The sequence below is a fragment of the Sardina pilchardus genome, chromosome 23 (assembly GCF_963854185.1).
Source record: "Sardina pilchardus chromosome 23, fSarPil1.1, whole genome shotgun sequence".
In the NCBI taxonomy this organism is placed as follows: Eukaryota; Metazoa; Chordata; class Actinopteri; order Clupeiformes; family Clupeidae; genus Sardina; species Sardina pilchardus.
The window spans coordinates 24708051-24724854 of NC_085016.1; the positions used below are offsets into that span (position 1 = coordinate 24708051).

A 16804-nucleotide genomic window follows, 5' to 3' on the forward strand; every position below is an offset into this window, starting at 1 on the left:
GTATTTTTGCTAATTGCCAGTTTTATTGTTGTTGCCCTGACAGTGGTAGTGGTGCTTCAGCTGACTGAGCTTTTGGATGTTAATAATTACAACGCCCCCGAACCACACACAAGGTGTCAGTTCACCGAATAAGTTATGCGTTTGTTATTAGAGTGGGACACATTCAGACACTCCCTCAGCGAGCAGCCGTCTCGATGGTTGGTCGCTGAATGTGGTTAGAAGAAGAAAGCGCAGCTAGCTAGGACAAGCTACGTTTCAGTCTCATTCAGCGCAGTTCCTTCTCATCCAGCTCAGCGCTACTTCAACGCTCAGAGACTTCCACGCGTTCAGGGCTAACACGTACCGTGTAAAAAGGTAAGGAATAAGAAGATATGTTTTTTCGTGTTGTGGTTGATTTGACAGGTGTAGAGAAAGGGACGCCGCTCTCTGCGGTCCACTGCGGTTATTTCTATAGACAGTCCATGTTTAATGTCTCGAGGAAAAGGCAACAGACGAGGGAGGAAACACAGGTTAACGTTAGCTAACGTTATCATGGACGTTTTAGGTAAAGCCCATTTCTATCGTTAAATGTCATTCACGGCGTTGTCTTCTCCAAAGAAATAACACAAGGACATTTGTACAGTAACAAGGAACAGTCTGTGAAGTGGTAGTAACGGCAGAGGTGAATTTGACGAGCAAGTGGAAGATAAACGGCCAACTGCAACGGGTCCAGTGCAATTTTTGACTGGTCATTCTCATACGTAAACATACACATTCTGCCACACTGTATCCTCCACTCGATCGTAACATTTTGCCATATCTGTGTCCTCTATTTTTAACCAACCTGGAAGAGGTACGTTAGCTAGCTGTCTTGCTAGCCTGCTATCCATAGGGACAGAACAGATACCTTTAAGTTCAAGACCACTGGCGAGGTAGTTGTTTTGGAAAGGTGAGCCCTTGAAAGCCTGCTACTGGTCTACTAAAGGTAGACAGGCAAGCTAGCTAGACTGATTAACATTAGGTATATTTGATTATATTAGCCGGTGTGATCTAGCTACCTACTGTTAGCTGTAATAGGAAGCATATTAGCACCTTCTAGCATGATGCTTTGACAGGAGACAACAATGCTCCCTGTGCATGTCGCTGATTGGATTAAGAAGTGTTGTCTTCCTGAATTATTAATGATAGTTTGAATTATATCGACTATGCCTCTTGCTGTTCTGGAAATTAATCTTTGATCAGTAACAATTTAAGATATTCATTTGATTAGTAGAATGATATTGTTGCCATAATGCCATGATGCTAAACATCAAAATAAGTGATATTAGTAGCCTATTTGTGTTGCTGTTGATTGAACGTGAGCATAAGCATTATACTCTTTTATTCACGACATGGATGAATTGTTTTAAGGTCTTCTTTGATTAGTATGCATCGACATTGCAGTTTCAGATGGAAATTCTGTTTGTCAACGAATCTTAATAAAGAAAGAAATAGGCTATTTGTCGAGGTAAGCGACTGAAATGCTCATGTGTAGCCTACGTACTCAGTTGCACTACTTCTGCGGAAAAAGCAAAAACATTTGGAGGAAATAAAAGTCATTTTCCACAAAAAAAAAAGAAAAAGGCCCTGTAAAGGGCTTGTGCTGTGTAATTTCATTACAGATGTGTGCTTAAGGGGACTGACTGACTGTCAAACTGCTGGCTGTTTTTTTTTTGTGAGTGTGTGTGGTGAGTGATGAGTCACTTTGTGACATGCAATTAAAAACTGGTTATAGTGGTTCAAATTACAATACTGTATGTTTATATTTCCAACTGCCATTGTCCCGATGAAGGGTGACAAATTGACTAGAATAAAATGCTGTTCCACCCTCTTTTTTTCCAAGTCAGCGATAGCCTAGTCATCATCATTTGTGGAGTCTCACACAAGCTCATGGATTTTCTCTGCAGTAAATGACTATGTAAAGGTGGTAGTGTGGTAGGTGATGGACTTCCTTGCCCCTTTCAGTGGAGTGTATGAATACCCAAGGGGAAGGTTTTTGAGTGCAAAAGTAATTCTAGCTACGGTTGCGGTTCATGTCGACACTATGATCTGCTCATTCTCCGTTCACTTTTCTTGTGGTCAGACAATGTAATAAGTGCCTGTCCTCTCTCTGCCTCTCCTGTCATGTCATCACCCCTCTTCTCTTCCCTCCCCTGTTCTCTCCTCTCCTCCGACCTCTCTTCTCCTCTTCTCCCTCTTCTTCTCTTGTCTCTCGTCTCCTACCTCTCTTCTCCCCTCCTCTTCTTTCGTCTCTCCTCTCCTCTCCTCTTCTCCCTCTTCTTCTTTCATATCTTTTTCTCCCCTTCTCTTACCTCTCTTCTCCTCTCTTCTCCCCTTTTCTTCTCTCATCTTTCTTCTCCTGTCATCTCCTATCCTCTTTTTTCTTACCCCTTCTCTCCTCTCCTCTTCTCTCTTCTCCTGTGAGGTGGGAGGGCTGCTGTGTGAGGGAAGGGAGGACAGGCAAGTTGTTTTAAAATGTGATGCTGTGTGCTAAATTTTGGTTTGTGTGGTTTTGTTTGAGGCTATAACACTGTAACAAAGGTGTGTCTACCTCTCTTCTCTTCTCCTCTCCTCTCTCCTGTCTGTGTCTCTCTTCCTTCTTGCCTCTTCTCTCCTCTCCTCCTCTCTTCCCTCCTCTCCTCTCTCCTTTCCTCCTCTTTTCTCTCCTGTCTGTTCCTCTCTTTCTTCCATCTCCTCCTCTTCTGCCTTTTCTATGTTCTCTCCATTCCTCTCCTCTCTTCTTCTCTTCTCTCCTGTATGTTCCTCCCTTTCTTCCATCTCATCCTCTCTTGCCTTTTCTCCATTTTCTCCATTCCTCTCCTTCTTTCGTGCTCTCTCCTCCTCTCCCCTCTCTTCTCTCTCTTCTCTCCTGTTCTCTCCTCCTCTCCCCTCTCTTCTCTCCTGTATGTTCCTCCCTTTCTTCTATCTCATCCTCTCTTGCCTTTTCTCCAGTTTCTCCATTCCTCTTCTTCTTTCTTGCTCTCTCCTCCTCTCCTCCTCTCGCCCTCTCTTCTCTCCTGGTCTGTTCCTCCCTTTCTTCCATCTCCTCCTCTCTTGCCTTTTCTCCGCTCTCCCCATTCCTCTCCTCTCCCCTCTCCTCCCTCCTCGTGTGATCTGATGGCGCTGAGTGCCGGTGCTGAGGCTGAGGGTCTTTGTGGGGGTTATAAATCTGCAGGTAAAGAGCTCCGTGGCGACGGCTGCTCAGGGGTCTGCATCGCTGGTCAGCGGCATCCGCGTCGTGAGGTGATGGAGGAGATGATTGAGAGCTCTGTGTGGCCCGACTGATGGATGTCCTTCTGGGCACACAACACGCGTATCTCACTGTGGTGGGGGCTTTTATGGGTGTGTGTGTGTGTTGGAGGGGGGGGGGGGTCGAGCATTGTGTATGTGTATACTTGTGCGTGCACGCGTGTGCGCATGGGGGGTATTTCAGAGGCTTGTGAGGACACTGGCTATACTCGGCTGTGGATGAAGATTACTGTAGCTGGTCTGGCTGAATCTGGTACATTTAAATGAGGATGTTAATTAATGCTCACTGTCCCTCTTGAATAAACATAAACAGACATAAGCATAAACATAAACATACACATACATACAGTGCTGTAGGCTGCAGATCTCCTATTGATGCTGTGATGGGGTTGCACTGTTGCTTAGTAACATGCCCTTTCCTTGGCCCTAGCGCTGTCTGAGATGCTGCCCACTCGCCGTTGGGCTCTATGTCTGTCACAGCCTACAGTATACGTGGCGCCGACCCGCGGGCTGCGCTTCAGACGCTCATCAAAAGCCCCCACCATCCTGTGCAGAATGTCACACAACCCGCTGACATTTGATAATGAGACGAAATCTACATCTGAGGGCCACAGGTTCCCTTGTGAGCGGCTGTAATTTCTGTCACAAGAAAGCGCCTCAGTTCTCCTGTTCTCTGAGCAGGAAAATTGAATATTTTCTTGTTCGTACAGCGTCATAGTTCGTGTATGCTGTAGCGCCTCCGTCTTTCCATTTCTGACGCTGTCAATCAACTGCAAGAATCGTTTTTTAAGCTACATTTATTGTGTACTGTATATGTATGCATGCTGAAATTGGCCTTTTAAGACATAAATGGAAAACTGTGCTTTTTTTAAGCAGTGTGTTTTGAAGGATGACAATGGACTGGTGTGTGTGTGTGGAAGGAAAAAGTAAAAAAAAACACTTTCAGTTTCACCAAAATGGCTCCCCGCATGAAAGTCCCTTTTCGCCTCCCGTCTGTTCGTCTGATCTAAAGTTAGCGGGGTCGGGGTGACATCGCTGTGTCTTTGAGCATGACGTGTACAGACTCTGAGCCTCACTGATATCAGCAGTGATTGCTTCTCTATCTCTTACGGTATGGCGTCTTCAGTGTCTGAATAGGTCGAGACGCGTCCGCCTTGTGACATGCTCTCGATTGAATGAAATGAGTTATAGCTCGAGAGTGCGTACTTTTTTTTGTTTTACCCAGTGTTTCCTTGTTTACGCACCCAAAACCATATCTTTTACGCGGAGTTGAGTGCACCTACTTCTGGCCTGCTTTGCTATTGCCACCACAGAGCCTCACGGGGGGAGAATGGCTCCTCTTTATAGATCCCTGCTCCCTGTCAGCAGGCCTGTAGGGTGGCTCGCCAAGTCACCTGGACCCGGGACCCTGTGTGCTGTGATTGATTGGCCTGCGCCAGACCGTCGTGTCACTGAATCCCTGTGAAAATCGAACCCTTCCTAGGATGAAGAGGCTCTGCTCGGCTCTGCTCTATTTCCCAGCTTAGCTGGATGTGGAAGGGAGATCGAAGCCACACGGCACGTGTAGTTTTCTTTGCTCCCCGGCCTCACACATACACACACACAGACACATGCACACACCCTCTGCCCAGGAGAGCAGGAACAAAATTGATTGAGGAAATTAGCGTAGTGACCCCCACAGCCTCATCTTGGGCCTGGTGTGAGCTACATCCGTGTGAGGTGTGTGTGTCTGACTGAGGTTATGTGTCCGTGTCTAATGTGAAAACTTTCTAAAAGACTTTGAAACGCTGGAGCTGCTCTGCTCTGCTCTGCTCTACGCTGCGAAGGATTTTTGGCCATTAGTGCGATAAGTCGTGATCGGACGCCATGTTGATTGTAGATAATTGCCTCCTAATGAAAAGGCTGGCTGCATAACCCGACTCTAGCTGTGTGCACAGGGGGGTAGATTTACATCTGGCTGAAGGTGGAATCATTTTGGGGGCGACCGCGCTCTCCAAGAAAACGGCGAGCAGCAGGCAGAGACGACTGCACTTTATCATCACCTGCAGTGGACTGTTTCTGGCTCTGGTGCTCTCTGCTGATTGGACCCTACACCGTCAGTGTTTTTGATCATGCTGTTTGCCAACCCCATACAGACACGTGTGCTGGCAGACATGGGCACGAACAAGGAGGGCTCAGTCAAGGGCACAGACATGGGCACAGGCAAGGGCACAGACATGAGTAGTGGGTCCTGGCACTGATATGAGACCCATAAATAGAGCTGCCTGCTTGTCTCTGGTGTTGTTGCTCTCTGTCCAATAGGGATGAGCAATAATTCATTGTTACTGATATAGCCCACGGTTATATTTCTTTCCATTATCAGTATTCCATTATTCCATTATTGTATCGTGATACGAACGATGTACTGTAGTTGATAACATGTTTTTACGTGCTGCGTGATGCGCAATTCACGTGTAGAATGAGAATGCACATGAGGGAATGTGGAGTTCGAGCAGCAGAAGGAAGGTTCGAGCAGGAGGAAAAGTTGAAAGCCGATTATGGTCAGGATCAAGTTGAACTTTTTTGTGTATTTGCACAGTGGTCAAGACTCTTAAGCTGACGAGACCCAAGGCTTAGGGAAAAAAAACTATTTTCGTATTGTCATTTAGCCTATATCGTTAGCGCCAAAAGTACCATGAAATATTGTGATGTAGTTTCAAGCCTATATCGTCCATCCCTACTTCCTGACCTGAATCTGCATATGCATCTGTGTGTCTGCATCCGCACTGCCAGCCTGCTTTGATAGCAGCCTACCCCCGCCTCCACTTCCACATCTGGGCCAGATCCTTGCTCTTCTTGGCTGCTGTGTGGCCTGGGCACTGGGTGGGCAGGAGAGAGAGACAGAGAGGGAGAGACACACACACACACACACACACACACACACACATACACACGGCCGGTGTTTTTCCGCTCAGGGTGTTCTGGCACCGCGTGGAGTAGACTCGGCTGCGCTGCCCATGCCCATTTTCCACCCTCTCCTCGCAGGCCCCTGAAGCTGGCGAGGTGACCTTCTCAGGATGGCATCTGCCTTGCAGCTGGGTGGTCAATCACATGGAGCAGTGGCACCCCTGTCCCCTGCAGAGGATTCTGGGTAGTGAAGATTCAAGATGTTTTTTACATGTGTGTGTGTGGATTCTGGGTAGTGAAGATTCTAGATGGCGTTTACGTGTGTGTGTGCATGTGTGTTTGTGTGTGTGTGTGTGTGTGTGTGTGTGTGTGTGTTTGTCTGTGGGGGTAATCTTGTGCTGGCACCTTCTAAGAGATAACCTACTGCTATAGACTGCAGTTGCTTAGGTCAAAATGGTCAGTTAGTCTGTGTTACCTTATCTCTCTGCCTCCAATGAAACGTTTGCCGTTAATACCGGACCCTGTTGTTTTCATCTGGGAAATCTGTGTTTCTCTCAGTAATCTGTACCACACAGCCTTGCCACACTGGGGGGAAAAAACAACACTTTTTGATCTTGTTGGCTTTTGAAGTGCGCTCATGTTATTGTTGTATTTTTTTTTTGTGAGTCTTTTATAACAGTGTATCTGGGACGTGATCATGCGGGAACAGATGTTCTGCGAGCGGGCAGCGTGTAGAAATCCCCGCAGAAATCCCCTTTCCCCCTGAGCGAACATGGCAAACCTTTCTGCTACAGAGGCTCTGTTCTCATCTCCGTTGGAGCCACAGCCAATGCCATATGCCCCAGCGAGCCTCTTCCGTGTGCTTATACTGTACGTCCACTGTGGCTGCACGGCCGCGGCAGTTGTTGACGTAGCCCTGAACTGAGATGTAGTTGATTAATCATGTCCTCTCGGGAACGGTCTCCTATAGCTCTTCATTCCCCCTCAGACTGTGTGTTGTGTGTGTTGTGTGTGTTGTGTGTGTTGTGTGTGTTGTGTGTTTTGTGTGTGTTGTGTGTGTTTGTGTGTGTGCAGCTCTTCATTACGGTCCGTTCAACTCGGCCTCCGTTAACTTGATTAGTGGCCTTGACAGCACATGAAAAGTCCTTTGATCTTCAGGAGTGCTGGTGATGTGTGTCATCGCTTGACTTTAGTTTTGGTTGTTTTTTTTTCATTATTTTTATTTATTTAGTTTTCTTTCAAGTCCTCGGGAATGTGTTAACTAGCTTTCAATCTTGTGCAGATTTCCCTCTCTCTGCTTCTCTCTTTCTCCCTCTGTCTTAGTTTCTCTCCCTCTCTCTCTTTTTTCCTTCCCTCTCTCCCAGTCGTTATGGTGGTTTATCGCTATCTGTGATGAATTACAATCTACTTTGTTTTGAATAGTAGTGCTAGGTTCGCTGTGATTTAGGCCTTCTATATAGGCCTATACAGTAGCGGCTGCTGGGCCCAGAGTGCATCAAGTCCGGTCTGATTCTGGCCCAGTACTGGCCCACATATGAAACAGATCTGGGCCACATCTAGGGCTGTGTCTCAAACCGGCTACATGCACACTTCAAATACTTTAGTATATAGTGCAGATATTGGGACACACTAACACTAACCATCGAAGAGTGGGCACAACGCAAGTAAGTGCTCAGTGCGCACTAGCAGTGTATTGACAGAAGTATGCGGTTTGAGACAGCCTAGGTCCAATACGTTTCAGCTTTTCCAGTATAGCAGTGGTGAGAGCTGTGCTTCTGGAAAGCTCACAGGGTCAACTGTGCTACATCTGTGTGCTAGCTGTGGGAGTGCTAGACATTGGTGGTGGAGGTTCCCTTTTCACCGTAAAGCCCTTGATAAAGCACTATGTAAGATGCAAGTTGGTGTTGTTGTTGATGGCAACTAGCATTAGCATTAGGTGTCAGCAGATGCTTCTGCTTCTACGAAGCGGAATTCTCGACAAAGAGAATTGACTGATTCTTATTGTGTTGCATGTTCCAAATGTTAAGCACTTTGAGCTGCATTCTGTGTATGAAATGTGCTATATAAATAAAGATTATTATTATTGCTATTGTTATTATTATTATTATTATTATTATTATTATTGTTAATGCTCATCTTTAGGCTTGTCTGTGGATTTAATGTGGCTGGAAATAATTATGTGTAAATTGTGAGGTGGTAAGAAAGACCAAAAAGCTTTGCATATGTCATGTCAGCTGCATATGTCGTCAGGCTCTGCAGTGAGACTGAAAGGGTCTTGGCCTGGCTGTGGTGCAGCATGCCTTGTCATAGCCTCATAGCCTCTTTTCAACATGAAACTGTCTTGAACAGGACAGGAGACCACAATGCTTGCACACACACACACACACACACACACGCATACATACACATACACACACACACACAGATAGACAGACCTTGTACTCACACACTCACACTTTTTACCGACTTGTGTGTGTGTGTGTGCGTGTGTGTGTGTGTTTGTGTGTGTGAAGCGGAAATCTGATGTTGGGCTTTTGTCTCGTTGTGTAGCTTGAACTAACACGAGTGGCTTGACACACTCAGGTCTCACAACTGAGACCCACCAGCATTTGAACAACAGCAAGCTTTTGACCCTGTCCCCCTGTCCCCCCCGCCCTTCTCAGTGCCGTAATCCTCTTAACTAGCCGTCTCTGTACTCTGTGATGGGTACGATAATTACAAGGCCTGAGAGAATACACACACACACACACACTGCAAGGAGATCAAAGGACTGTCCGATTCCTGCCTGATCAGGCCAACCTGTCTGTTAGTCAGTTGCGAGGAATGAGAACTAGACAGAGAGACAGACAGAGGGTGGATAATTGAAGGGGGGGGGGGGTCCTCCCGTGTCCAAATACACAATGTATGTATATACAGTATGTTTGTTTGTGTGTGTGTGTGTGTGTGTGTGTGTGCGTGTGTGTTTTTTTTAGCTTCTGTGTATACCATATGTATAGAGTCTTGTGAATCTAAGCTTTGTTAGTCTGATGTAATGAACTTTTAACTTATTTATTATCTGTCTGTGTTGTCGGACCCCAGGAAGAATAGCTAGAATGACTTATGCCCAGCAAATGGGGATCCGGTTAACAAATAAAACTAGAAATGCAATTCCAAGGAATTACCAGTGCATGAAAATGCAAAAAAAAAATGTATAGATAGATAATGTAGATATGGTTACTAAGGTGTAGCTAGGGTAAACATAGTGGTTGCATAGTTTAAAGAGAGTTGATAGTGTTAAGGTAGACATTTTAAAGCTTAAACATTCCTGTTCTAACTTAACTAATGATTTCTAACAGGTATTCTAAAATGTTAACTATGCTAACAATGATAACCAGGTTGATTGATTTACTTGGCTAATGATTTCTAACAGTTATTGTAAAAATGATAGCTATGTTAACAATGCTAACCAGGTTGATAAGCTAACTTAGCTGATGATTTCTAACAATAATGCTAAAAATGCTAACCATGTTAACAATGCTAACTATGCTAACCAAGTTGATCAGCTAACTTAGCTAATCATTTTTTAGCAGTTATGCTAAAAATGCTAACTATGCTAACAATGCTAACTATGGTAACAATGCTAACCAGGTTGATAAACTAACTTAGCTAATCATTTTTAGCAGTTATGCTAAAATTGCTAACTATGCTAACAATGCTAACTATGTTAACAATGTTAACTAGGTTGATTAGCTAACTTAGCTAATCATTTCTAGCAGATATGCTAAAAATGCTAACTATGCTAACTAGCTAACTTGCTACTGAGGACTTATGTTTTGAAACATTTGTTGATAGGGTATCCGTGGCTGCCACTATCAGGAATAAAGATGTTACTGTAGTAAAATCATGTTGGTTGCTGTGGAAACGGTCATAAACGCTTAATTTTAATGGTTGCTATGTTGGTTGCTAGGTACATGGAGGACTCATGTAGTTGACTGGAGGCACAGTTGAAGATAACTGACAGTTGGAATGGTTGAACAGTTAAATAGTTGAATAGTTTCAATGGTTAAATGATTTAATAGTGTATTATTGCAGTGAGGACTTTTATTTTGAAACAGTTGTGGAAAGAGAGTTTAACAGGATATGTAGTCTTCACAGAGAGATTGTATGCTTTAAGCCTGAGAGAGAGAGGGCTGCTGCAGGTGGGGCTGGCCACCTGGCATAAGATTCTAATTGCTTAATGATCCGATTGTGATGTCATAGAGGCCAATGTTAAGTCTATGGGGAAATTTGTAATAGTTTTTAATTTATAGTTTAAAAAGTATAAAAGTTACAAAGTTGAAAAATACATAGCAGCATTCCCCTATTTAAGACCTACGTTGCGACGTTTGAATGAAGTTTCTAAGTTAAACGGTTCAAGCTGAATAGAAAAAATGAATTTGATCAGCGGAATAATAATAACTAGAAATGCAATTCCAAGGAATTACCAGTGCATGAAATGCAAAAATAGATAGATAATGTAGATATGGTTACCAAGGTGTAGCTAGGGTAAATATGGTGGTTGCATAGTTTACAGAGAGTTGATAGTGTGAAGGTAGACAGTTTAAAGCTGAAACATTTTGATTTGCTGATTTCTATTCATGTTAAAATGTTAACTATGGTAACAATGATAACCAGGTTGATTGGTTAACTTAGCTACTGATTTCATGCAGTAATGGTAAAAAGGTTAACTATGCTAACTATGCTCACAGTGTTAACCAGGTTGATTAGCTAACTTAGCTAATGATTTCTAGCAGTTATGCTAAAAATGCTAACTATGCTAGCAATGCTAACTATGGTAACAATGCTAACTTAAACTAACAATGCTAACCAGGTTGATTAGCTAACTTGACTGATGATTTCTAGCAATAATGCTAAAAATGCTAACAATGCTAAAATTGCTAACAATGCTAACCAGGTTGATTAGCTAACTTAGTTAGATGTTTTTTGCAGTTATGCAAAAAATGCTAACTATGCTAACAATGTTAACTATGCTAACCATGCTAACTAGCTAACTTGCTAGTGAGGACTTTTATTTTGAAACATTTGTTGCTAGGGTATCCATGGTGGCCACTATCAGGAAGCAAGAAGTTACTGCAGCATAATCATGTTGGTTGCTATGGAAACGGTCATAAACGCTTAATTTTAATGGTTGGTATGTTGATTGCTAGGTACATGGAGGTTTCGTGTAGTTGACTGGAGGCATAGTTGATAACTGACAGTTGGAATGGTTGAACAGTTAAATAGTTGAGTAGTTACAATGGTTAAATGATTTAATAGTGTATTATTGCAGTGAGGACCTTTATTTTGAAACAGTTGTGGACAGAGGAAGTAGTGAAACAGAATCTGTAGTCTAAATGAGATTGTATGCTTAAAGCCTGAGACAGAAGGTGCCTCTCATATAGCGTTTACGCGTCCTCTCTCGCTCCTCGATCCTCACTGATCTACATAAAGAATGATGGAGCGGCAACAATGGGATAGTCTAGCCCTTCTTCTATCTTTCTTTATGTAGATCATTGAGGATCGAGGAGCGAGGTAGGACATATAAACGCTGCTTGAGAGGCACCCACAGTAAATACTTTGAAAGTTGTATGTAGATAGTCTAATTAATGTTGATAGACAGAATGTTTAATGGATGTTGATAGGCAGATTGTTTAATAGATATTGATTGACAGTTTAATGGGTGGATGAGTGAATGGTCTGAAGAAGATGAATGGATAGAAGGTTGGATGGAATGTGCCTTATATTCTTGTTAAGAGAGACACTGATACAGCTCTCTGAGAGTAGTTGATACAGGTGTAATCAATTTAACTGGCTAGTCTTAAGAGAGAGTGTGCTTAAAGCCTGAGACAGAGTAAATCATTTAAAAGTTGAATGTAGATAGTCTAATTAATGTTGATAGACAGAGAGTTTAATTGATGTTGATAGGCAGATTGTTTAATAGATGTTGATAGACAGTTTAATGGGTGGATGAGTGAATGGTCTGAAGAAGATGAATGGATAGAAAGTTGGATGGAATGTGCCTTATATTCTTATAGACTGGAGAGACACAGCTCTCTACTGAGAGTAGTGGATACAGATACAGGTGTAATCAATTTAACTGTCTAGTCTTAAGAGAGCCAGTGTATGTAGCCTGAGAGAGAGAGAGAGAGAGCTGCTGCAGGTGGGGCTGGCCACCTGGCATAAGATTCTAATTGCTTAATGATCCGATTGTGATGTCATAGAGGCCAATGTTAAGTCTATGGGGAAATTTGTAATAGTTTTTAATTTATAGTTTAAAAAGTATAAAAGTTGCAAAGTTGAAAAATACTTAGCAGCATTCCCCTATTTAAGACCTACGTTGCGACGTTTGAATGAAGTTTCTAAGTTAAACGGTTCAAGCTGAATAGAAAAAATGAATTTGATCAGCGGAATAATAATAACTAGAAATGCAATTCCAAGGAATTACCAGTGCATGAAAATGCAAAAAAATTTAGATATGGCTACTAAGTGTAGCTAGGGTAAACATGGTGGTTGCATAGTTTAAAGAGAGTTGATAGTGTTAAGATAGACATTTTAAAGCTTAAACATTCCTGTTCTAACTTAACTAATAATTTCTAACAGGGATTCTACAATGTTAACTATGCTAACAATGCTAACCAGGTTGATAAGTTAACTTAGCTGATGATTTCTAGCAGTAATGCTAAAAATGCTAACTATGCTAACATTGCTAACTATGTTAACAATGCTAACCACGTTGATTAGCTAACTTTGCTAATCATTTTAGCAATTGTGCTAAAAATGTTAACAATGCTAACTATGCTAACAATGCTAACCAGGTTGATTAGCTAACTTAGCTAATCATTTTTTAGCAGTTATGCTAAAAATGCTAACTATGCTAACAATGTTAACTATGCTAACCATGCTAACAATGCTAACTTGCTAGTGAGGACTTTTATTTTGAAACAGTAGTTGCTAGGGTATCCATGGTGCCCACTATCAGGAATAAAGAAGTTACGAAAGTATAATCATGTTGGTTGCTATGGAAACTGTCAAAAACGCTTAATTTTAATGGTTGCTATGTTGGTTGCTAGGTACATGGAGGTTTCATGTAGTTGAATGGAAGCATAGTTGATGATAACTGACAGTTGGAATCGTTGAACAGTTCAATAGATGAGTAGTTTCAATGGTTAAATGATTTAATAGTGTATTATTGCAGCGAGGACTTTTATTTTGAAACAGTTGTGGACAGAGGAAACAGTTAACAGGATATGTAGTCTTCACAGAGAGATTGTCTGCTTAATAGCCTGAGAGAGAGAGGGCTGCTGCAGGTGGGGCTGGCCACCTGGCATAAGATTCTAATTGCTCAACGACCCGATTGTGATGTCATAGAGGCCAATGTTAAGTCTATGGGATAATTTTTAATAGTTTTTAATTTATAGTTTAAAAAGTATAAAAGTTACAAAGTTGAAAAATTATAGCAACCCGATCCATTAGAAGACCTACGTTACAGAATTTGAATGAAGTTTCTAAGTTAAACGGTTGAAGAGGAATTGCGGGCAGAAAAAGTGGTAAGCGGAATAATAATAATAAGAAGTCTAGGAAGAACAGTACAGTGCATTTTCATGCACTGTAATAAGAAGAAGAAGCCTTGGAAGAACAGTACAGTGCATTTTCATGCACTGTAATAATAAGAAGAAGTTTTGGAAGAACAGTACAGTGCATTTTCATGCACTGTAATAAGAAGAAGAAGAAGTTTTGGAAGAACAGTACAGTGCATTTCCATGCACTGTAAAAATAAACAATGAACAATAAGCACACAGGACAAGATTGAAGGGGGGGGGGATTCTGTTCAATAACACCTCCTAACTGATGCTGCACAGTCCGCTCTCCAAAAGCTACTGTTTGCATTCCTGGAAGTGGCTGACAGTTGATACTTGAGGTATGCTGTGCTTTGGAGTGGTGCCATATCAGGTTGTGAAACGCCGGTGTCTCTAGTCTAGCTTCGCTTTCCTGACTCACTGCGTGACGTGCACGTGTCCAGGAATTGTTAACATTGCGAGGAGGCAGTTCTCTCTCTCTCTCTCTGTGTGTGTGTGTGTGTCTGTCCTCTACGTGTGTTAGGAATTGAGATGCCCTCACATAACCTGCCTCAGCACTGGAGAGCTTTACTTGTTTGTTGGTTTATTTGTTTGTTTGTGCAACTCCTACAAAGGCACCTGTGAGATCATTTCCTGTAAGGCTACGAACAAGAGGCTTTATCAGGGGCTGCCATCTTAGCTGAGGTGGTGCAAAAATATCTCACTTAGAAGACTTCCCTCCTGTGTTGCCTGTGCTGTACAACTTTATTGTAATATAGTCAGAGTTCTCTAAAAGTCCTTGCATAGTTGTTTAGTCTCAGTGTAGTCTATACGGTTATTCATGTGTTTTGTAGTCGTGGTTGATGGTTGAGTATTATTGATCAAAGGTGGAGTGAAAATGGTATTTTTCTCCAATCGTCGTCGTCGTTGTCGTCGTCATCATCATCAAAATCCAGTCAAGGCCAGGCAGCCAGAGCCAGATTAAACCACTGGTTGGTCAACACCCAACTCTGCCTGGCTAATCAGGCATCTTCTCATCGCCTGTTTCAGACACTGGGGGACGACGGGCCTGTTTTAGACACTGAACACGACAGGCCCATTTGAGAAAGGGGCTGGGAGATCATATGATGTCTGTCTATTGTCCTGTTTACGAGGGACTGCATGTTGCTGGCGCACTTTGTACTCTTGATATGAGAATAAAATTATACCATTGTGGACGTGACACACAAAGGTCATATCATAGTACGGTTCATATCTCACATTTTGGTTAATGCGTAGCAGACGCTTTTATCCGAAGTGACGTAGAACTTCCTTGTGATCTATCTTATCTTCGCTTTGGACAAAGGCGTCTGCTAAATAACCATAACCATAACCATAACCATCTTGTTATGCAGATCGCATGGGAGCAGCTGTGATAAAACAATAATGTAGAAGTGGGTGTGCACATCTGAATGTTAAAAAGTAGGTGCTTTTACAACAGTAAAAATGGCAAAAAGTCTGCACACTGGAGCTCTAATAAAGAGATGGACATGTCTGAGGAAGGGCAGTGTGTCCCGAAATGTCACATGTGGTGAATGAAAAGAAAAAGTTTATTGGAGCTCCACTGTGCGGACTTTTCTTTTTCATGGGAACCCAGATTACTGTCTGCCCTGTTGGTCATTTCCTGAACCCACTCCCCATCTCTCTCAATGTCCCTCTCATTTCCTGTCTTCTTCTCACTGTCTTATCAGATGAAGGTTAAAAATATAGTGTGTACACACAGTCAATCGTTCACGGAGCAGCCATGTCATTAATAATTCACAGGAAGTTGGTGACACCAGTTAACCTATAGCTCCTTTTAGCTAGCACCTATAGGCTAGCTATAGGCTAACTGGTGTGTAACCCACTTCCAGTGAATTATGCTAAGATAGGCTAACTGGTGTAACCCACTTCCAGTGAGTTATGCTAACCTAGGCTAACTGGTCTAACCCACTTCCAGTGAATTATGCTGAGCTAGGCTAACAGGTGCAACCCACTTCCAGTGAATTATGCTAAGCTAGGCTAACACTGTCAGATTAGGTGAATGCACACACACAGAGAAGAGAAGGATGTATGTATATCCTCTCTCATCTAACTGTTTTTTCCCCAAAGGGCTTGTGTGTTCCTTTAAGGTTCCACTGATATTTGTGCTGCTCTGCACTGCACTGCACAGTGCAGACTCTTCTGTGTTTTGGTGATGTTACGAATCAGTAGGGATGTCTCTATATATGTATGTGTATTTCTAAGGAATGGATAAATGACTCCTAGAGAATGGATCCTACAAGCCCAACTTGTTTTGAAAACAGGCAGAGTTGTGATGCTACTCTCCTCTCCTCTTGACACACACACACACACACACACACACACACTCCTCTCCTGTCGTAATAATAGTAATAACACACTTGTGTTTGTGAGAGGTTTGAGGTGCAGCAGGAGATGGGCTGGTGTGTGTGTGTGTGTGTGTGTATGAGCCTCTCTGGTCCCCTCTCCTGCGGGAGACGCTGAATAATTTATCAGCGGAGGAGGAGGATGAGGAAGAGGAGAAGGAGGAAGAGGATGGGGAGGTGAGGGCAAGGCGATGTTGGTGCGCGTGAAAAGACAGTCACCTGCACACACACACCAGCTCTCACACCTCCAGCACTCACACACACAGTTCTCATACACCAGCACACACACACACACACACACACACACACACACACAAACACACACACACACACACACACACACACACTCCCTCCACTGTTCAGCCATGTCTGTTTGATTAGACACATGCCACTTGTGTACTTGTCAGTCAGACACACCTTTTATAGCTAGGAGAAAACTCGCTCCTTTAAGTTTGTTTAAAACGATGTAATGGTGGGTGAGGAGATGAGGTGTGTGGGTGTGCTTGCGTGTGTGTGTGTGTGTGTGTGTGCGTGTGCGTGTGCGTGTGCGTGTGCGTGTGCGTGCGTGTCCTGTAGCCTTGGCATCTGATTGCAGCCAGCACCAGAGACGTGTGTGTGTGTGGAAGCAGAGAGGTGCACTGAGCAGGATACAGATGAGCGTTCTCCTTCACT

The 16804-nt window shown here is 43.1% G+C and overlaps 1 protein-coding gene across 1 annotated transcript in view; it reads left to right on the forward strand.

Annotated features, from left to right (window-relative positions):
* The first annotated feature begins 218 nt into the window (after nucleotides 1–218).
* Nucleotides 219–16804, forward strand: part of mgat5 (alpha-1,6-mannosylglycoprotein 6-beta-N-acetylglucosaminyltransferase) — a 161680-nt gene continuing 145094 nt past the window's right edge. Inside the window, exon 1 of the mRNA XM_062527449.1 lies at nucleotides 219–354. The gene's annotated coding sequence lies outside the window, so the exon portion shown is untranslated. The remainder of the gene's footprint in view (nucleotides 355–16804) is intronic.